This window comes from Phyllopteryx taeniolatus, chromosome 1, assembly GCF_024500385.1.
Source record: "Phyllopteryx taeniolatus isolate TA_2022b chromosome 1, UOR_Ptae_1.2, whole genome shotgun sequence".
Taxonomy (NCBI): domain Eukaryota; kingdom Metazoa; phylum Chordata; class Actinopteri; order Syngnathiformes; family Syngnathidae; genus Phyllopteryx; species Phyllopteryx taeniolatus.
The window spans coordinates 12,107,344-12,130,858 of NC_084502.1; the positions used below are offsets into that span (position 1 = coordinate 12,107,344).

Sequence of the window (23,515 nt, forward strand, 5' to 3'; positions counted from 1 at the left end):
ATGTAATCGTTCCCAAAATGTCCCAAATATTTTGAAGTTCAAATGGTTCGAACTTTGAACTGCTCAAGAAATGAGGAAGGTGAAGGTAAATATGCAAAATATTTCCTAATCTGGGAATTATATTTTGATACGTGCGGAAGTGGGAATCTTTGCAATGTGGAAAATAGTTCAAGACGTCTCGAACGATCAGACGTTTGAAATTGGAATTATTTGAATCCATCAAGAAATGTGGAAGGCGGATGGAAATATTGTAAGCCTAATACCATAACTGCCCAAGTCATTTTTAACTTAGTCACAATAGCAATAAAAAAATACCAATATGCTTGCCACCTCCTTGAGCTGTCACTTTATCGTGGTGGAGGGGTTTGTGTGTCCCAATGATCCCAGGAGCTAAGTTGTCTGGAGCTTTATGCCCCTGGCAGGGTCACCCATGGCAAACAGGTCCTAGGTGAGGGACCAGACAAAGTACGGCTCTAAAAACCACTATAATGCATAAAAACACTGGAAAACGTTTTCCCTTTCTTATGGGCTCACCACCTGTGGGAGGGGCCATAGGGATCAGGTGCAGTGCGAGCCGGGCGCTGACCGAAGGCGGGGACCTTGGCGATCCGATCCCCGGCTACAGAACCTGGCTCTAGAGACGTGGAATGTCACCTCTCTGGCAGGGAAGGAGCCCGGGCTGGTGTGTGAGGTCGACAAGTTCCGACTAGATATAGTCGGACTCGCCTCCACGCACAGCTTGGGCTCTGGTACCAGTCCTCTTGAGAGGGGTTGGACTCTATTCCACTCTGGAGTTGCCCACGGTGAGAGACGTAGAACAGTTGTGAGTATACTTATTGCCTGTATGTTGGGGTTCACCCCGGTGGACGAGAGGGTAGCCTCCCTCCACCTTTGGGTGGGGGGAAGGGTCCTGACTGTTGTTTGTGCCTATGCACCAAACACCAGTTCAGAGTACCCACCCTTTTTGGAGTCCTTGGAGGGGGTGCTGAAGAGCGCTCCCGCTGGGGACGCCATCGTTCTGCTGGGGGACTTCATTGCCCACATGGGCAATGACAGTGAGACCTGATCAGAACCCGAGCGGTGTTCTGTTATTGGACTTCTGTGCTCATCACGGATTGTCCATAACGAACACCATGTTCAAGCATAAGGGTGTCCACACGTGCACTTGGGACCAGGACACCCTAGGTCACAGTTCGATGATCGACTTTGCGGTCGTGTCATCTGACTTGCGGCCGCATGTCTCGGACACTCGGGTGAAGAGAGGGGCGGAGCTGTCAACTGATCACCACCCGATGTTGAGTTGGCTCCGATGGTGGGGGAAGATGCCGGTACAACCTGGCAGGCTTAAACCTATTGTGAGGGTCAGCTGGGAACGTCTGGCACAATCCCCTGTCAGAAGGAGTTTCAACTCCCACCTCCGGCAGGACCATGTTCCGCGCCTCCATTGCTGAGGCGGCCGACCGGAGCTGTGGCCGTAAGGTGGTCGGTGCCTGTCGTGGTGGCAATCCCCAAACCCGTTGGTGGACACCAGCGGTGAGGGATGCCATCAAGCTGAAGAAGGAGTCCTATCGGGCCTTTTTGGCCTGTGGGACTCCTGAGGCAGCTGATGGGTGCCGGCTGGCCAAGCGGAATGCAGCTTTGGTGGTCGCTGAGGCAAAAACTCGGGGGTGGTAGGGTTTCGGTGAGGCAATGGAAAATGACTTCCGGGCGGCTTTGAGGAAATTCTGGTCCACCATCCGGCGTCTCAGGAGTGGAAAGCAGTGCACCATCAACACTGTGTATATTGGGGATGGGGCGCTGCTGACCTCGACTCGGGACGTTGTGAGTCGGTGGGGAGAATACTTCGTAGACCTCCTCAATTCCACCAATACACCTTCCCATGAGGAAGTAGACTCTGGGGTCTCTGAGGCGGGCTCTCCTATCTCTGGGGTTGAGGTCACCGAGGTTGTTAAAAAGCTCCTCAGTAGCAAGGCCCCGGGGGTAGATGAGATTCGCCCGGAGTTCCTGAAGGCTCTGGATGCCGTGGGGCTGTCCTGGTTGACACGCCTCTGCAACATCGCATGGACATCGGGGACAGTGCCTCTGGATTGGCAGACTGGGATGGTGGTCCCCCTTTTTAAGAAGGGGGACCGGAGGGTGTGTTCCAACTACAGGGGGATCACACTCCTCAGCCTCCCCGGGCCCTCAGAACTGTGAGGCAGATGTGCTAACCGGTCGCCCTCCGTGCCGCTGCCTCTGTTCATTTCAATGAACCTTTTTTTCACGGGAGGGGACGTTGACTGGAGTGTGCTGGCACAGAAGATCACAGTCAAGTGTGATCTTCTGTGTGTGTGTGTGTGTGTGTGTGTGTGTGTGTGTGTGTGTGTGTGTGAACCACAGCGTTATCTATGGCAGCAGTTAAAATGGAGTGAACATGGCGTTCGCCTTCTGGGGTCATCAACCTTAAAATTGGTCCTTTGCTGTCCCGCGTGTGCGTGTGTGCGTGCGTGCCAGAGGTCGGCAACCTCAAATACGCAGAACCATTTCAACCATCTACCATGGAAAACAAAACACAAAAACATTTTGACATTTTTTATAGACACACCTGTGTGTGTCTATAAATATATAACACAATAAACAACTATGGTGTGTTGCATTTATGGAGTCAATGACTTGCTATCGGGAAGACAAAATTTGATTTCTGCATGTAACAAAAAAAGACGCTTGGTTGACGCTTGCTTTCAAATAAAATAGTCAGTGTCCTCCTTGTCTTCATAAGATTCTTCAACCTTCTGTTGTCTTCTGTCATCATTTTATCGCATGTGGAGCGTGCAGTCAGTTTTCAGCTCGAATGAAAAAGGGCCATTTCACGAAACAATGTCAAATACTCTGTATATTTGCAAAATAATAGCCAATTTGAATATTTGTTTGACCCGGTTGATATGATTTTTGCTCCTTAACCTCAGCGCCGTGCGGACACATCAGGGCCGTCGGCGTCATCTTCGTCTTCACACACGATCGTAAGCCGCCACCCGTGAGGCCCGCGTGGGCGTGTTTTGCTTTTAACATCGTTCATGTAGCTCGTAGCATTAGCCGTTCATCAGAAACTTGACTTTTCTTGGGCTTAACCAACCAGGAGTCAAATATCGCTCAATAAATCTTGGCGCCAGGTGTCGCACTTCAGCGCTTGTGACGCATATTTCAAGCGACAATTTTTATTTTATTTTAATGTTGCAGGAGCATCATAATCAAATTTTAAATTATATTTGAAAAACTAAGGAAGGAAGTCAAAATGACATAATTGTTATTTATTTTCCTCAGACGGACGAAAGCGCTTTTGAGCCGCAGGTGGCGGACCCTTGCGCTGCGCCTTTGCGATATCGTGATCGCAACAATCCTCACAAATCCAACCAATCCTGAGAATTATGCGCACGCTTGAGATTTGATTTTCACGGGTTTCACCACTTGCGCAAATGTTACTGCACACGTCCTCGTTTTCGCCGTGAAGATGAAGTACATGCCTGTGCAACTCAAACATTTCTCATCTCCCGACAAAAATGTCAGCACGCTTTCCACATGTCGCCATCACTTTTTGCGTGAATGCAAGTGTGAAGGCAACATTTTCTTTCAGAACCAAAAAATTGCAACTGTCACCATTTCCTGCAATTTTGTCACAAAACAAAACTTTGCGATTTCTCCTCACTTGTCCGCTGCAAACAAGTGTGAACATCAGAAACGCAGCCTTGAGCTGTGGACTTCCCCTCTCGAATCCACACACACACACACACGCACACACACACACACACACACAGTGTCCCTCCGTGCTGGGAAACACACTTTAGCCTGGGAAAGTCACTTGACCCGTGACCGCAACGCCAAGCGTTTCCTCTGAACATCATATCGTGAATAATGTGAAAAAGGCACGCAACCGGTCAAATGTCAGTCCGTCTTAATGGGGTCAATACCACTACGACGTGCCTTTGGCGTCCTCATCAGAATCACTCAATCGTCATGAAAATGACGCAGCTCGTTTCACGCCAGGTCCGGCCATAACTCGAGTCCAAAGTCACAAATCAGGTGACCGTACACTGAAAAAAAGGTTCTCAATTTCTTGATTGATTGATTGTTGATTCAAATGTGGTCAACTGACAGAATGATCCCTTTCTTTCCTTTAAAATAAGCAAATGATGTGTTAGTTTAACCCATTTTAATCACGTGCAACATGTTCAAACTAAGTCAATTCAAGTACTTTTTTCTTTTTTTGGAGTACATTAATGAAGTAGTCCAGTCTTTGAGAGTAGTCTAGTCTTCATACAGAGAGAGGACCAATACGGCCAGTAAGGATATTATGGGCCAATTTATAGCAGCGTGCCATGTCTCAACTAAAATCCAAAGTCTTCAAAAGAGTTTTCAAAAGCTGGACTCCAGTTAACTCCCGTCTTCAAGTGAAGAACCGAACAGTACACGTGCTCAACCAGCGTGCGTGTGTGCGCTCGCTTTTACGACAGCAGATGCGGAGGTTGGAGGGTCCTGCTCATGCGAGCACATTCACGTTTGAAATTGAATCCAGACGGATGTTCAACACTTGAGGGGGAAGCTGTGAAATGAAAACATGGGAACACTTTGTGAGAATATTTACACTGTACACACACAAGTGGTCACTTGTTTCCACAACAAGAGCGAAAGCATGTGACAGCTTTCATTAGCACAAGAAGGACGACTGGCTAATTCCACTTTGTTTACTCTTAAACTTAACCCAAGCTAAGCAGAAGGCTCAAATAAACACGAGAGAAGAGCAGCAGAAGAAGCTTTTCTAAAGTTCCCTGACGACAGACATTTGCAATCTGCACTTTTCCTCTTTAGTCTTTTTCCATTCACTTAGAATTCACAGGGGGGCAAAATTAAAAACTGGGACAAAGTGGCAGGCCAAACTGAGTATTGATTCAATTTGTGCATCTTTCCCCTTCTCCACAGATATGTAATGTTCAACCTTATGACATGAAACTTACATTTCGCTAAAACAATGAATCTGGAATAAGCAAACTAATATAAACATTTGCGATAGAAGACAGCTGTGCTGTTTATTTTAATAGCTACAAGCATTGTTTTAGTGTCTTTATCTGTAGCCTTTCAAGTTCCTTTTTAATGGAAATCTTTTTTCAAAGGCCACCAACAAAGCAACCCCCCAAAAATAAGATTGTCTGTCAGTGAAGATCCTAACTTGGAGTAGAAAAAGTGTCTAAATGCCATACGACTCCAAGCTACGTTTGGACAAATTTACGCTCCCGCTTCCCATCTTGCGTTCGGCCATTTTTGGGAAGGGCGTGCGTAAATTTGCGACTAAATATTGAATTTGCATTACATAGTCACTCAATTGGGGCTTTGCCAACGGTGTTTCGAATTGACTGGCGGATCGAACCCGATGACGCGGATCCCAAACAGTCGGCTCGGAACAACGGGAGCGCGCTTACGAGGTCGCAGAGCCAAGCCTGTCTGAGAAAGATGTTGCTTGGATGGCAGCATATGTTTCTCCAAAACCTATATGTAACTTTCTGCATTAATGGTGCCTTCACATACGTGTAAGTTACCCATGCCATTGGCACTAACACAGCCCCATACCATCATAGATGCTGGCTTTTGAACTTTACGTCCATAACAGTCCGGATGATTCTTTTCCTCTTTGGCCCGGAGGATACGACGTCCACAATTTCCAAAACCAATTTCAAATGTGGACTCGTCGGCCGCAATCCACTGACGGCTTTATCGCGCTAACAACGAACCACGCCAGCTCGCTCTCTTCCCTTACAGATCACAACAATGTCAACTGGAAGGTTTGCTGTATGGACGAAACAAAGTTTATGAAGTATGAGTATAAAAAGCCGCCCGTTAATAATCTCGTAGAAAGTCTATCTGGCCGCAAGACTCCAGCAAAACAAGACTGCACATATTCAGCACGTATGCTAACTACAAACTTGTGTAACCAAAGTCAACGGCCCGATTTTGTTTCCAAGACTACTGCCGCTACGTCGCTGGGATGATTCAGTTCACTTTGTCTTCAAGGGAAACCTGTCTTGCAAAAGACAGCTGGGAGACTTTAGGAACAGTCAATACATTTGCAAAGAGTTTAGGGAAAACGTACACCGTGCAGACAAGACCGAGTTGACCGATGAAAACAAAGACGCATAGACTGATGCCCCAGTGGTTATACTTTGTTTGTTTATCCTCCTTAAGGGGACTCGAAATTCAGGGAAGGACCTCAAAACAGTGGGGAAGAGGGCGTCCTTCCCGGTCCAGTGTGACTGTGACCTTTTTGTCCTTCACGGTCAAGTGTGACTTTGACCTTTGACCTTTTTGTCCTTCCTGGTCCACTGTGACTTTGACCTTTTTGTCCTTCACGGTCCAGTGTGATTTTGACCTTTTTGACCCCTCTGACCTTTTTTAAGGACCTGCTTCTTAAAGAGAGCCATCAGAAGATTCTCTGGCGCACCGATGACTTTTCCGGCCACCTTGACCACGTGAGCCAAGTGCAGCCCAGCATTGCCGTACCGGCCAATGAAAGCAAATGCACGAAGCGAGTGCTTAAAAACGGATCAAATAGGGGTATCGGTTTTCTGCCGACACGCAAATGATTTTGCTTCCGTGGGAAGCACAGATGTCGCCGTCCCTTTGCAGACAGCCCCAATTTGCCTCAAATCTCAGCTCACTGTCAACTGTTGTTCCCAGATAGTTTTATTGCTCGGCAAACCAGATGTGGTTCCCTTTTGTACGAGTCTGTGGGGGTGGCAAATTGCATGCTGATCAAGATTTTCCTGTGACATTGCTCAGATCTTTATTTTTCTCGTTCCAGAGTGCAACTACAGGACGTATTCAGTGTAAAAACCCGATCCCGTGTCAACCGCAGACCATCTCTTGCGGGAAGTCTTGGCCTGCTTGATTTTGTCTGCAGCAGTTGCTAATGTGTATGTAGCGCAGAGGAGGTCCCCAACTCAACTCCAGTCATCGTTGTTGCTCACACAGAGCAGAGAGAAGACATGCCTGTGAGCATTCTCGTATGCGTTGTTTTTATGTGTTGCTGCTTCCTGTGTGCTCAAAGGTTTATAATCATCCTAACAGCTATGCAAATTTCCATTAGCCCTTCTATGGAATTTTGTATTCGATATTAGGATTAAGCTAGCAGACTTTCATTATTGGTGTTTAAATATACAATGTTTATTTCTCGTGTTTTTTCTGTGGCAATTTTACAGCTGGGAGTGACACATAAACAGCTTGAAACAAGCACACTTGGGCTCTTTTTTTTAATAACTGTGTGACCCAGCGAATGAGAACAGGCGCTAAGGGATACTTAAAAAAGTGTCTTTTAATAGGTTCAAGTGTGTTATAATACACGTAATATGTTTAAAGTGGTGGAGGGTAAAACTATCTAAATAAATTGATATGGTCTCTCAACAGTATATCGCGGATTTGGAATGTACAGTATCCCCTGGGTTCACTATAGACTTGTTACCTCAGATCCCATTTGGAGGCTCTCCAGAGCGTTCCTCCGCTCCCAGACTATCGGCTCGTCTGCTTTCCAAACATTGGCTTATAAGGTGCGGCTACTGCTAAGGTGCTGGCAAGCATTTTCCAAGAACAAATGAAGGAAAAACAGTCAAGTTGTGCTTGGCAAACACTACAAGTCCTTTGTGTCAAACAAAGCACATCACTGGGTCAAAATCTTTATAATATAATAAGAATATAATATGCATAATATGCTTTTTTTTCTTGATAAAAATCATCAAAAGTTGGTATAAGGATTTTTTTTTTCACATTGTATAAACAAACAGTGCTGTGAAAATGTTTTGGCCCCCCTTCAAATTCTTATATTTTTGCATAGTTTTCTCCACTTTAATGTTTAAAATCCTCAGACAGGCACTGTGGACGACTGGTTAGAGCGTCTGCCTCACAGTTCTGAAGATCGGGGTTCAATCCCCGACCCCGCCTGTGTGGAGTTTGCATGTTCTCCCCGTGCCTGCGTGGGTCTTCTCCAGGCACTCCGGTTTCCTCCCACATCCCAAAAACATGCATGCTAGGTTCATTGAAGTCTCTAAATTGTTTATGTGTGCCCTGCAATTGGCTGGCAAGCGGTTCAGGGTGTACCCCGCCTCCTGCCCGATGATAGCTGGGACAGGCTCCAGCGCTACCGCGGCCCTTGTGAGGATAAGCGGCTCAGAAAATGGATGGATGGATGGATCCTCAGACAAATATAACCCAAGTGAACCTAAAATGTTTTGAAATTGTGCTTTCATTTATTGAGGAAAAAAATTATTCAAAGTTACCTGGGCCTGTGTTAAAAAGTAATGGCCCCTAAACCTAAGAACTGCTTGGGCCATCCTCAGCAGCAACAACTGAAATCAATCGTTTTCTAGAACTGTCTTTCACATCTCTGTGGAGATGTTTTGGCCCACTCTTACTTCCAAAATTGTTTGAATTCAGCAAATATGGAAGGTTTTCGAGCATGAACGGCCTTTTGAAGCTCACGCCACTGCATTTCAATCTGAGTGAAGTCCGGACTTTGACTAGGCCACTCCAAAACCTTCATTTTGCGTGTTTTTTAAAGGCATTCAGAAGTTGACTTGCTGGTGTGGTTTGGATCTTTATCCTGCTGCAGAACCCAAGTGCTCTTTAGCTTGAGGTCACAAACTGATGGCTGAACATTCTCCTTCAGGATTTTCTGTTAAAGAGCAGAATTCATGGTTCCATCAATCACAGCAAGTCGTCCCGGTCCTGAAGGAGCAAAGCAGCCCCAGACCATCACACTACCACCACCATGTTTGACTGCTGGTATGATGTTATTTTTCTGAAACGATGTGTTCCATTTACGCCAGATGTAACGAGACACACACCTTCCAAAAAACTAAACTTTCATCTCGTCAGTCCATATAATATTCTCCCAAATCTTGGGAATCATTCAGATGTTTTTTTTTTGCAAAGTAAGACGAGCATTTGGTCAGCAGTGGTTTTGGCTTAATCTTAAAGTGGGGAAACTATGCAAAAAATATAAGAAGGGAGCCAATATTTTTTCACGGCACTGTATACCATTACCAAGGTGTACTTTGATTCCAATATGATATGTAATGTCTAATGTTCCAAATTTATATATAACACTGTAAATTTTCACTGCTCAACTGAGAATCATGAAGTCATCTTCTTTGTTTTTTCTGGCAGTGTCATATTACTGCCCTCCTCAGATACTATGTTTCAACTACAATGGAAAAAAACAAAACAAAAACACAAAACGCTCTTCTTTCTATCCTCGGATATGTATTCATGTAGTCATGTAGTAATTGCAACACTGCCTTAACAACCAGCTCATCAACGCCAAATGTTGACAACTTTCTTTCCTGTACGTTGTAGGAAAATAGTTTCTGGGTTTCCACATTCGCACTGCTCATTTGGGTGTTTTCCCACGTGTGAGTTGCTATTCAAACCAAAACGGCCAAGCCTCAGGCTATGATTATACGTTATTTGGACCCTTTCTCACGCAGACCCGTACCCGACCAAGTTTGTTTTGACCCACGGCTGCAAAAAGAAGTCTCTCTTCCCCACAAAGCCTGCCACGCAAATGAATCGTGAGAAAACACGGACGTCTACCGGTAGTTCGACATACCACAAACTAACGTGGGCAGCGTGGGCCGCTGAGAAGATCATCGGAACTTCTCTTCCCTCCCTGCAGGATATTTCCAGCACCCGCCTCACCCGCAAAACGCTCCGCATAGCGGGGGATGCCACCCATCCGTCACACAGCCTCTTCAGTCTGCTGCCATTAGGGAGGAGACCGCGGCGTCTGCGGGCCAGGACTGGCCGACTTAAAGACATCAGTTTTAGTCATCAGGCTGTCAGGAAGCTGAACTCTCAGCCCGCTCTTCCCCCTCTACCTCTTCTGTCCTCTGCACACCTGAACTCTGAACTCTGACGCCTCACAAACATGCACATGCACACACACCAGACTCAGGGTCGCACCAGCCACTTTAGCAGCATTGGGGTTTTGTCATCTAATGTATATTTCTCATTTGCCCTGGTTCTCTGACCAATATACAAAATGACAATTCAAGGTAAATCAAAATCATAAGCAACAGACACACGAGCCAACACGGGCGCGCGCACACACACGCGCGCGCACACACACGCGCGCGCACACGCCCCCACACCAACACACACACACACACACTTGATGCTGAGCCTCCCACTAACCAGCCAATATTTATACATAATATACAAAGAGTACACAACATCAAGGCACAAGATGGAGCATTGTTGGATGTCAGTGCTAAGGAAACATTTGAATTCTTTTCGAATTGATTTATTCTTTGAAGTATGATTATTAACTTGTGCAATTACAATGCCTTGATTTCATTGAGGTTAGTACTGAGTCATCACATGAATGCAATTGTACTACTAAGTTCTTAAATAACAGTATAAAGACACTAAATACATAATAATTTGAAAAAAAAAATGAACATGGCGGCACGGTAGATTACCAGTTAGCACATGTGCCTCACAGTTCTGGGGACCGGGGTTCAAATTCCAGCCCCGCCTGTGTGGAGTTTGCATGTTCTCTCCGTGCCTGCGTGGCTTTTCTCCGGGTGCTCCGGTTTCTTCCCCCATCCCAAAAACATGCATGCTAGGTTCATTGAAGACTCTAAAGTGCCGGGAGGCCGGGATTTGAACTCCGGTCCTCACAACTGTGAGGCTGATGTGCTAACGGGTCACCCGGCCGCCGTGCAGACATTATTTTGAGAAAAATACAATTTGGTGTGGAGGACTGTGTAGAACAACCCCCCCATAAAAATAATCACTAATCGTTACGGGAATTGATGAGGAATCGATAAGCAGAATCAACAATGGCATTGATATTAATAAAATCCTATATATTCCCACCCCGAGATGAGACTAAACTGCAAAATATTTCCCCTCTTTTCATTGTCCCCGCTTTGATATGCGTCCTCCTTAGCCTGGCGGAGTTGCTTAAGTTTGGCAGTGAACCACGGCTTGTTGTTGTTGAATGTGCGAAATGACTTTGTTGGTACACACACATCTTCACAGAAACTGATATAGGATGTGATAGTGTCCGTATATTCATCCAGGCTGCCAGCTGAATTTTCAAAGACACTCCAGTCTGTGCAGTCTAACAGCTTTGAAGTTCCATCTTTGCTTCATTGGTCCACTTTTTCACTGTTTTCACTGTAGGCTTCACACATTTAAGTTCTTGCCTGTATGTTGGTATTAAGTGAATTAAGCAGTGATCAGACGAGCCCAGGGCTGCACGAGGTTTGGCACGGTATGCGTTATTTAGCGTAGTATAGCAGGGGTATAAAATGTTATTTTCCCTGGTGGGACAGTCGATGTGCTGCTTGTATTTAGGGAGTTCGTGGTTGAGTTTAGCTTTGTTAAAGTCCCAGAGAATAATGAGGGCTGAGTGTGGCCCGTCCTTTTTAGCAAAATAAGGGAACAAAAGTAATAGCTGCAATAAGAAACAAAATAATAGCTCTCTAAAGGTGTCAAGAATGATTGTAGCGGATGCGTTGTAGGGCTCTCCCGAGATTGATGACCCAATTAAGAGGCCGGCGAGTGTAAATATGCAGCACAAATATTTAGTTTATTTTCGAGTTTGTTTGGCAAAGACTCTTGAGTAAAGTTTCTGTGAGCAGCTCCCGTGATTGTGCAGCAACAAAATTGATTCTTAACTCGTGACAATAGCGTGACATAGGCCAAATGATGACAAAATCAAATAAAAAGACTTGAAAAGTGCAAGATGTTGCTTGTAAACACCTTTTCCACCTCGGACCGCCTCGAATTTCATTGGGGAAATATTTCAATGTCACTTTCAAAATGTGTGTCAAAAAATAATTTCAAGCTTGTCAATATTACACATTTGGATGCACTTTTTTTTAAATTCAAAAATGCCTTGAATTCCTTCAAGCTCGTCTGTAAGGACTTGGGCTTGCGACCAGCAGGGCCACGGTTCGAGTCCCGCTGCAAACAAATGTAAAAAATGGCAACTAGTTGTCGGAGCGCTGCTGGTCCGCTTCCTGGCTACTGACGAGGTGCCCTTAAGCAAAGCGCTCTCCCCATCCCCCAGTGTTGGTGCTCGGGCCTCAGGGGCTGAGCTAATATCTTCTCGATAGCAATGCAGCGTGTGGCTTGGAAAGAAACGCTTAGGATTCTAAATGAACTCGTTCAAGTGTTTGAATGGATTCCTGCCACGTAACGGCCTCTTAAATCCGATTTAACGGCATGAGCGACAGAGCCTCCGAACCAGGAGAGGGGGACAATACGTGACGTCATAAAGGCTAATGCGGTGCATTCTGGGATGTGCAGTCTCCGCAGTGTGTGTGTAACTGGCAACTTAATACAGGTCTACTTCTCAAAAGAAATAATACAGATTTTATATATGCTTCACAATTTAATTAGAATTCCCTGGTGGTAGTTTGTCAAAGTACGTGCGTGGGAATTTGCACAAAAGGGCTTGCTTCACACTAAAATGGCTGCTCCATTTGGGGCATGGCTCCTTGAGACTTTTATTTTATGTCCTTTAATGATCCACACAATTTTGTATTATTGGTGAAACTGGGCCTCATTTGTTCCTAACTTTCCAGGCGACTCTAGCGAGTATATATATATATATATATATATATATATATATATATATATATATGTAGTTTTTTTTCTACCAGGATACAGACGCTTGCAAAAGTTGGTGAGTTTTTTTTGAGGCATGTTGAGCCCCTCAAAATTCCATTCGTCATTCATCTGAATAACAATAACAATAATAATAGCAAACAGAACCATTCCAAGAGGGCCTTTCTCAGGCCCTAATAAAAGGCATAAGAATCACTACCACCCCCCAGTGGAATTTCAGCAGCGTAAAAAGGCTTCGGGTTTACAGTCTTGCAAAGACAGAGAACGTGCTGCCAGATTGGTAAAAATAGAGCTGAACCTTTGAAACTTTGGAGCCCATTAATTGCGTGCGTCCCTTAATGTGCAATTGTCAACACAAGAAAGAAGCCCTGAAAATGGCAGAGGGCAGGCGTGCCCGTCCGCCTCATCTGGAAGCGCAGCTCTCTTTTGCCACAGCTCAGGCCAAACTCAAATTAGTCTCGTGCAGCCGCAAATGCAAACGGCGAGGCCGCGTCTGCACATCATCGATGATGTCAGCGCTTGCGTGTGGGGGAACGGACGTTTTTCGCGGGGGATGCGTTCCGGACCCCGCCCCTGCCAAACCCCCATGATGGCTGAAAATCTGCCATCTGGAAAGACCATAAACAAACAAAAAAATCCCATACACTTGAAACATATTTCAATTTATTAAAACATGAAATTATTAAAAGACACTTTTAAAAGTTCTCACTCTCTCACTGTTGAGAAATGGGAGACTAACATATAGCGTCACTTCAGCGAAACGAAAAGAAGTGTTGGTGGAAATTTGAAGGGAAAATATGTTCCAGATTATTCCAAACACAGGTGGGGGGCGGCCGTGGGTCTGCCCCGCCCCCGCCACGAGCAGCATGTCAAGGATTCAAGCGTTCCTGCCTCCATCGGAGCTTCATCTTAACGCTATATTCAATGATCAACTCATTGACTCATCGCAGTTTGGATCATGCAAACAAAAAGTCTTTTTTTCCCTTTTGGGAAACCTTCTGTGCTGATGCTTCCAATTTGACCCCAACAAAACCCTCAACAATAAATGTTAAGCCTTTTAAATTGGAACTTTTTGTTCTTGTAATGTTATGACTTTAATGTTACTAAATTACTACTTTATTCTCACGGAATGCTTTTTTGTCTTTGGTTTGGGCCAAACAGGCTTTCGTAAAATGTTGCTTGTGTTTGATTTTTGTTTTTTCCCAATAGAAAGTGAATGGTGTAGAAAATTCTGCTCAACAATTCTATGTTTGGAAAATTGCACCGAACGTAACGCCCAAGACAATAGATAAAAATTCCACACAATCAAGAAGCCGCTCCAGGAAAGCACTTCTCAACAAATTGATCTGTATCAAATGAGATTAAGCGGCAATAATCTTTCATCTTTATTTCATAAGCTCTGCTCTGGAGGGAAAAACCCGGTCCATTTTGAACGAGGCATCCGGGCGGAAATCTGTGCAAATGTAAAGTCATTCTTTAGGTTCTATTCGCTCCGCACACATGCTAACAGCCCGAGTGAGAGTTCGCGACACCTGGAACGCCCCCAAAAAGGACGCCGGACGGCGGAGAAGACCATGGAGACAAAGATCCACAAGAAGTTACAGTGAAGTGAGCGAGCAGCTTTTTGGGAACGCAGGACTTGCTGGCATCGTGTGCGACTGCTGTGACGCTCGTTTGTGATCTTTGACAAGCAAGCGCACCGAGTGGCGAGGAAGACTGCACATTAGCTTGTGGCGCTACGCAACTAGTCATGTGCTCGTCACTGGTGATCAAAAGGTAGCCCAGTGTGTGTGGTTTGCTGTAAAAAGCCATCACAAAAAGACAAAACCTTACACACTTACTGTATATAAGATACTGTAGCTATGTTCTTAACTCTACGTTTTTATTGTAGCACTTTGAGAGTATTTATTTAATGTAAAGTGCCTTTAGAAATACCATTTCTTCTTATTATTATTGGTAGTATGTTGTATGGTAGGGTCGGTGTTTAATTAGATGTTATACTTGTGTGAAAGTTGATGTTAAAAAATGATTCCCCCTCTTCATTCCTCATTAAAGACTAAGAGAGTGTTTAATCGTTTGAGCTGATTAATATTAACCTGTAATAATGTTACTTCAAGCAGTGCCTTTACAAATGGAGTTTGCATATTGATGGCAGTCTGGACTCTGGAATGAATGAAATCAAATCTCTGAGGGAAGTTTTTGTCGTATCACGGGGCACGTACGTAGCAGAAGTGCTCCGAGTGCAAATGTATCGCTGAGGAGGGGGAGCGCCAAAATATGCGATCGCCTGAGTTCGGCTGGACACGGGAAGGAGCGGGGGAGGCGTTAGGACGCCAAGGGGCGCGCGCTCCTCCTCGCTGTGCCCCCCAAAGCGCTCCCAGCCCGCGCACACCCGTGCCCGCGCACCCTTCATTTCCGGCCCACCGGCGGTGGGAAGGAACCCGGTACAAGTACCGGCACTATGCGATGTCATCCAAGAGGGAAACTATTTTTTGTCTTTGTACAAAGTTATCAAAACGGGACAGTAACAATTCATTTCTTTCTATTGTAAATTACTACATTGAAGTCTGTACTTTTTGTTGCCTTCTACCTCAGTACAGAAGGTGAATCAGTACTTGGACGTTTACTAGAGTCTCTTTTTTTCTTCAGTACTTCTACTCAAGTACAATTTGAGAGTGGGAGTACATTTGCCATCTCTGGTAGCCACCACACCCTCACACATGCAAGTACAACTAGAACACAAGATTTGCTTAATTAGTTGTCTGAGCAAGCAGTTATTATTATTATTTTCTTAAATGTCGGTCCTCTGCTAGCGCCACGCACTCATCTCAACTACGTGAGGGAATCCAGACCTTTAACTGCGCAATTATGAGCTAAACTTCCAGGAATACCATCTCCTTTTAAGCACAATGCACAATAAGAAGGCAAGACCAGCATTAAACTGGAAGACGCACGAGAATGCATTTAGTCCTTCGGGCGACACGTATACGGGGCTCATAAAAATTGGACGATTCAATTACATTTAAATGAGAGCACGTGGGCTGACATAAAAACATAAGCATTAAGTTTCTCGAGCGTCAGATACCATTCAGCCGTCCCAACAAATCGCTCGGCGGCCCCGATCGTACGCAATATTGACTCGTAGCAGTCTGCAACGCGTACAGATCAATACTGTGATCAGAACAACACGTTACGCTCCAGAACACTTTGGCTCAGACGGACACGCTCCAAAAACAGTCGCTCTGAAGCCGGACAGCGAACATGTCCAAGGGATAAATATCATTTTAGAATACCAAAGATATATTTATCTCGCCATCAACTCTGCTCAGTTCTTAACGAAAATGCCTACGGTACGTCTTTCAGACTCTTTGTCACCAGATGTTGACGCTTGTTTGCGTACATTTTGTGCATGTGCGAACGCAAGTCGTTACCGGGGTTCAGTAAATGAAAACAGTCAGATGGAATGTACATCACTTGGAAAATAAACTTCGGAAGTCCCAGAAATCACAATGAGCAACGCAGGGTCTGATTTACTAAAGGATTGCACGTGCACGATACAAACTTGATTGCCCGTGCGACCACATGTGCAAGCTAGCGCACCCTGATTGCAAAATTGTCACACAGTTAAATTTGCGCTTCTGGGAGAAGTTCAGCATATGCAAATAAATACATTGCGCACACACAATGTGCTTTGTCAAACCTGGAATGAATTACGATGGCTGACTTTGCGTCTTAACGTAGCGCGTCTGAAAAGGCAGGCGCAAAGCAAGGCGGTGTCAGCGCGCTTTTTCCACTTGTGCCAACATTTCTGAAATGTCAGAAACAAAAATGATCAAGACTTATTGTCTGTGCGACAATGCCATTTTGGAGCCTGTGGATGATCCGAGGGTTGACGTGACATTTTGTGCTTGTTGAGATCCCAGGGCCACCGCTCCGTCCGCCCCCACTTTTGCACGCCCCTGACACAGCCCAATGTTCCGCCATTGTCGTTTCAAAAGTGACGTAGCCGCATTTCAGTGTTTTGACACCATTTAAAAAAAACGAAGTGGTGTTTTCAAATGTCTACAATACACTGCTGCAGCGCCCGCTAGATTTCCGTTCATCATTCTTTATAATTTGTATTCCGTTTCGACAGTACAGGCGGTGAGCATTAAGCCAGCGGAATTTCGTTCGACGAAATGATACGGTTAGGTTGAACATTTCCGTGTCTAAATATACATTCCTCGTTTCTTTTTTGGAGCACTGTGAAGTGAGTCTTCTTTTCATTCGTAGTCTCCCGTTTTGTGACAGCAAGAGAGTGAGAACTTTCCATACGTTTTTATCTTTCAAGCATGTGGGAGGCTTAAAAGTATTGTGTTTTTTTTGTTTTGTTTTTGAATATGGTCTCTTGATATTGTGGCTTTACAACACGTACTGCGGCGGGCCTTAAACGCATCCTCCTCGATAGACGGGGGTTCACTGTCCAAACGGTCTCGTGTTACTTTTCTGGTGCAGCATAATTGATGAAGAGGCAACATGTGATTCTCTGTGAGGCGGATCCTGTGACTTCTCCCGTTCGTGCGAGATGAATCATGAGACGAGGGCCTCGTTAATGTGAACGGAATGACTCATGTTCACTCTACCAGAATGTGGTGTCAGACCTTTCGGTTCGACGAGATCAAATGGGGTCCATCGGGGATTTTGACGACGACGATGCGCTAAGCCTTAGCGTGCAGGTTATGTGTTTGTTGAAACGTTATAACTACATGTATGAATAGAAGAGCGATACGCTGGAGCAGGCCACCAGAGCGACGTGCCCAAGTGGCGGCCGTGTCGGCGTGGGCAACGTTCCCGTCGTACATTGAAAATAAATCACAACTCAGAACTCATTTCTCAACCGACATTCCTGAGCTTTACTTTTTCGTCAACGTCAAAGCGTGTCCTCATTTGAAAAAAAAAGAAGCCCCAAATTTCTAAGGTTATTTCCAGTTCCCTTGTTGCACATACATTTTGGTTCCATTTTAAAGTACAGCAAAACTGTTAAAGGCCACAGTGTCCCCTTCATTTTCGTTGGACTATTTTATATGTAGGCAGTAAAAGTCCAAGGATTTCAGAAAAATAAACACTCAAATACACATACCTGAGAAATCTATGCGATTACATTTAGAAAGTATTTGTACTTTGCCACTCCCCCCTACTGACCGTGTGTGCGTGCGCCATTTGAACGGCAGGACATCGCTCCGTGTTTGCACAGCGATGGCGAGCGTGTTTGCCAATTACAACACGGTCTCGGCGGCGCATTCTCTCGCCATTACACTGGCTGCGCTTGTTTAACTATGCAACAGATAATCGGGAGGTGGGCGGCCGCAGGCAGGCCAAGCTGGACCGTCGTCTTCTGCTGATGTGACCTTTGACCCAGAGCTCTTCACCTCCACGGAGAAACAAAAGGCCACGAAAGCCTGAGGGCTAGCATGCCGCACTGATGGACATTTAACACCGCTAATGGATTCCAAATATATTTGCGCTGGCTGGCCGGTTGGCTGGTTGGCTGTCAGCCATCGTACTTCAGCCTCTATTTACTTTCACACACAGCCAAGTTGTTCGTAAACCATGTGCCGCTTTTGGAAGATTGCGCTCACCCAGCTATTATTAGCACCGCTATGATTTTCCTTCTTGTTGGCCATGTTTTAAGAGCAATATTTAATTCATGACTGATCTTAAATACGCTAGTGGCTGTTATTATCTGTGCCGTGGTTGTTGTAGAATATCAGAGATGGCGAATGTACTCACAATCTGTACTTATGTATAAGTACATATATGTGTATATGGAAAGGAAGAATCTGATGAAAGTAGAGGAAGAAGAAGTGCCTTGAGATACAAGTTCAATTCGTTGTGGGCAATATCTCTGACCGAAGCCAAACTCACTAACGTTAGCTGCTATGCTGCACGCAAACAGAATAAGTTGCCAACACAAGTCAAGTCAGCCCAAAGTGTCTTTAAATGCAGGGTCAAAACATTTTTTTCCCCCCTCGTGCTTATGATGAAGCATTTTAATTTATTATTTCTTGCGCTGTACGTTTTTTGTAATTTTAGTCTCTTTGTATTAAAATGCATTTAAATTGTCTTTTACTTTTCTGGACTTTGTTTTTTGCTTTTTGTTTTAAAATTCTTTTAATCGTTTAAAGCACATCGAGTTACCTTGTGTATGAAATGCGCTATATAAATAAATTTGCCTTGACTCTGCCTAACGTGCACAATCGCAATTCTCAAACATGGCCATTCATAATAGTGTGCGATTATGAAAGTGCAGAGTCGTGATAAGTAATCACAGAGAACGCATATCGCTGCAACACAGCAGCAGCGCTCGCAATACTAAGCTAGCATTAGCGCTGTAAAAAAGCCCACGTTAGTCACAGCCGCTACATTGGTAGCATGACTTATTCATAATGGGGTGTTACTATACCACTAAATGTTCTCGGTTTGACGTTTTATTTTTTGGAATGTACAATTGATGATTACAAATCAAGAAGAGTTGATACACCTACCAGTCGAGCAGAAATGGTTCTAATTCTGCGTTGCTTCTGAATCCTCTGAGCTGCCTGACGTCTCTTGCTCTGCTTCTGTTTGCTAGTCCTTTGCCCAGTTGTTGGCAAACGAGGAGCGGCCATTTTTTCAATGTTCCGAAGGTGGATATTTCGCCAGAGTTTCACCAAAGCTCCTGAAGCCCACGGTAACAGGTCAGCACAAGGCTGCGGGGGGGGGGGGGGGGGGGGTTACCCACTATGACTGTGCCTGCGAATACACAGCAAATGTTTGACACCTCGTCGGTCAAGCTTCAGTCTGTGATCGGTTGTTTTTAGTGTTGTTTCGTCCGCGAACGTTTCGTTCATAAGGACGAATCTTTTTTGTGAACGTACTGAACTGAATCGGTTTATCAAATAATTTGTTCTTTGAGCTTGGCCGCCACCCTGAGCGAGTCGGAACTGCTGTAGCGTTCTGTCACTCACTTCTGAAGTGGCCGGGCACACGCCCATGGGGCCCGGCCGGGCACAGCCCTAAAGGATAATGTGGGTCACCCTCCCCGTGGGTTCACCACCTGCGCGAGGGGCCATAGGGGTCGGGTGCAGTGTGAGCTGGGCGGTGGCCGAAGGCGGAGACCTTGGCGATCCGATCCCCGGCTACAGAAGCTGGCTCTAGGGACGTGGAATGTCGCCTCTCTGGCAGGGAAGGAGCCCGAGCTGGTGTGTGAGGTCGAGAAGTTCCGACTAGATATAGTCGGACTTGCCTCCACACGCAGCTTGGGCTCTGGTACCAGTCCTCTCGAGAGGGGTTGGACTCTCTTCCACTCTGGAGTTGCCCACGGTGAGAGGTGCCGAGCAGGTGTGGGTATACTTATTGCCCACCGCTATGACAGTGAATGAACTACACTTTTAGACAAACAAACAAAACATAACATAGGACAGGCGGGTGATAAGACGAGAAAGGCGGGAACACCATGCTAATCGCTAAGCTATCAGATGAAGCAAAATAAGTGATTGGCTGGCACAGTACACTTGTTACATTGGTGTGGCTGAAACCGCATTTATAGTGGAGATTAGCCAACTTTGAAGAGCAAAAGAGCAGGCAAATGAGTACGCGTCTATAGAGAAAAGTACTGGGATACACGATAACGCTAGGCAGCCATAACGGGGACCGGAAACAGGAAAAGAATTTGTACGTCACTGCTTCTGCGCCATTTGAGAAAGTGAACCCAGAACTTAAAAGTACATTCATATGATAACGCTGTATAATATAAGATAAGCTTTATTAGTTGCACAATGGGGACATTTGCATCATTTTAGCAGCAATAGTGAATACAGGAAATACAAAAATAAAATAAAAAAAATAAATAAATAAAAACATCTGGTTGCAAATGGTTGATGCAATAAATAAAAATAAATATTGAAGGCGTAATTTATGATTATAGAGTAATGATTATGTTGTGAAATTGAATAGTATGCAGATTTAAAAAAAAAATCCCATTACATAATATACTGCAAAAACTGTCCCGTGGTAAAGTTCTGGACATAATTTTAAAAAGGAGGAAATTCAAATTGCTCTGGGAGTGAGTTTATTAATAATTGACACAGTGGGTTTGATTGATTTTTTAAAAATTTGAATTAATGTTAAGCGCTTTGTGTTGCTTTTTTGTATGAAAAGCACTTCAAAATAAAGTTTGATCGATTGATCTATATTTTTTTTCGGCTTTTGGTTTTTGGCCTTGGGTTCCTTGGGTTTTGGTCAAGAATTTTCCTTTTGGTGCGTCACTATCTGACAGTATTAAGAAATATGGCAAAAAGTGTTTGCTCCTTTTTTATTAAGGCAAACTCACCTTTGATTTCATGTTCATTCCATGCATATCATGAGTGAGGTTTTTGTTTATTAGCCCTCGTCATTCATCATTAAATTTGTGCAAGTACTGTTCATAAAGATTTGAACTCGGGAGTGATCTTGTGTTAAGAGAAATACTATAATTTTGTGGCCTTCATATTCCTTTTTATGCACTCTATCCTCTCAGCTTCTTGATAACATTTTTGGGGGGATAAAATTCAACAACAAGAAAATGAAGGTTGTCTCTGAAAAATAAATGAGCCTGATTAGCCCTCTATGGAAGCGGGTCACCACTACTACGTAGGAACATGAGGGTCCCTGGGTGCGGCCAGTTGCGCTAAGACCCCTGATCGAGAGAAGAAAAAAAAAAGATGACATCAACAGTAGATATTTCACAATGGCACAGACAGTATGTGTGCGAAATAGCGTTACTGCAAAAAAGGTTAGAGTGGCCTGTGTGCTCGCAGTCATGTTTGCCTTATGTAACGCTGGCTATCCAGGCCTATGTCATGTCAGTGACATTGCATTGATTGCCATCTTGCTCTGCGGTGTTAAGAGCAAGGATCAGTAAGTTTCCACGAGGCCCACATCCGTTTGAGCCCGCAACAATCTAGCGTCGGAACAGGTTTTTCCTCCTGTGCTGTAACAACACACAATAACAAACACCCCGTCGCCCTGATGTACCTTTGATAGCGTGTTCTCCTCCTAAACGGTCTGTCAATAGATCCTCCCTGGGGACCGGCCCATTTGGGATTCGGGAACCTAAAATGTGCTGCCGCAGGCCAAATACTATCGTACTCTTGCTTGAATGTAAATCCACGTATGACATCTACCCCAAGCGGACGGTTATGTTTGAACCAAAACAACGCTTTTGTAAATCACATCATCCCGTTTCAGACATCGAAGCGTGAAGCTCCAGCTGCTCGTACGCATGGCATGGAAACACATATACGATTTCAAAACTGAACACATCCATGCGCCTGGTGCCTACTCCATGTGAACTAAAGACAACAGAATCGAGACCACAGGCAGGTGGGCTCTTGTAAACCAAACTAATCTGGTTTGGATCATGTATGTTTACATGTTACAACCCCCTGTCACAGACTTGTGGCTTTTAGCCTTTGCCGACTTTGAAGACGGCTGTGTGTACCCTGGTTAAACAGTGAATCTGTAAGCATTCATAGGAGGGGGGGGGACGTTTGTTTGCGTAACCAGGCCTCTTGCTAGGAATGTTATACGTTTTCTTCGACAGTCTAGAACCGAACCCCAGCCTCCCAGATAACAAATATATGTGTATCGTTTATTCTTCCATTTTCAATCGGTAATCGAAAACCCCCAAAAATCAAAAAGTGACAGATTATTTTGTTCTTAGAGGAACAAAATATTTGACTCCTGTAGTCCATAGTAACACATGCAGACAGGTAATACAGTATAACAATCATCTCGGGCATATATTCTTCCTATGTGAAAAACGAGTACTGTATATTAAGGTTCTATGGTTACTCTCTTCTTCTGCTCTTTTCTGCTAAGCCTGTCACGATAATTACTATATCCATTTATCATTCCATAAATAAAATGGAGAGGATTGTGTTTCTGGACTCGATAAATACTCATTGTTGTGGTGAGGCGTCACGTGGCTCACACAGAAAGCTGACGGCGAGTTATACGTCTGTGTCATTAGCCGCTAGCGGGCTCGTGGAACGCCAGCGGACCGCCGTTGGCGCCGTCCAATACGTCATGTGCACCGCGTCAATGGTAAATGGACTGCACTTACATAGCGCTTTATCCACACCATCACAGTGACCAAAGTGCTTGACAAAGCCTCACATTCACCCATTCACACACACACATTCATACACCAATGAGTAGCACACAACAGAGACAGTTACGGGAAAGTTAACTGTTTATTATGCTCGCTAGCCCGTGAGCTCAGGAGCTAAAGAGCTCACTCCATCACGGCGACGTGGTTTCAAACGTCTCGCTCCGAGTTGTTGTATGTGTTAATCCCCAATTAAGGCACACGCACGGGAAAATTAACTGTTTATTAAGCGTAATCTCAGCGGCACACGTACGTACTGTAATTCTGCCAGCAGTTGACGACAGCGAACATGCTCCACCGCCTTCAGCAGACCAACGGCACGGCCCCGCAGCTCCAGGGCGGGCATTATTTTATATGATTTCAGAGGCATAAAAGAAACAATGTTCTTATTGTTTACCGTGATAGTTTTTTGGAAAATACATCGTCCTAAAAATGTGTTGTCGTGACAGCCCTACAGCCAGCAACAGCTTAAGTCGGGGCCCTTTGCGGGGGATTCTTGATACGTTATCGTTACAGCAGGGCCATTGTTTTGTCACTGATATAAGCCAATGTCAGCTGTGTCTCGGGGCAATTTCCTGGGTTGCCTGCCCTGTTGCGGCGTATGTGGATCCTGGAAGAGTGACAAGTTTCAAGAGCTCTCATATCTTTCCAGTTCGAAGCGGTCACAGACCAGCGATTGGACAACACTCA

General features: G+C 44.9%; 1 protein-coding gene and 1 long non-coding RNA gene across 4 annotated transcripts in view; both read right to left on the minus strand.

Moving 5' to 3' along the window:
- Positions 1-23,515, minus strand: part of LOC133477406 (adenylate cyclase type 6-like) — a 52,420-nt gene that overhangs the window by 19,380 nt on the left and 9,525 nt on the right. The gene's annotated exons all lie outside the window — the stretch shown is intronic.
- On the minus strand, positions 2,582-19,409 carry LOC133477448 (uncharacterized). The gene is made up of 2 exons (XR_009788368.1): positions 19,182-19,409; positions 2,582-4,576 (listed from the first exon to the last, which is right to left on the minus strand). It is a non-coding gene; the product is annotated as an uncharacterized LOC133477448 (long non-coding RNA).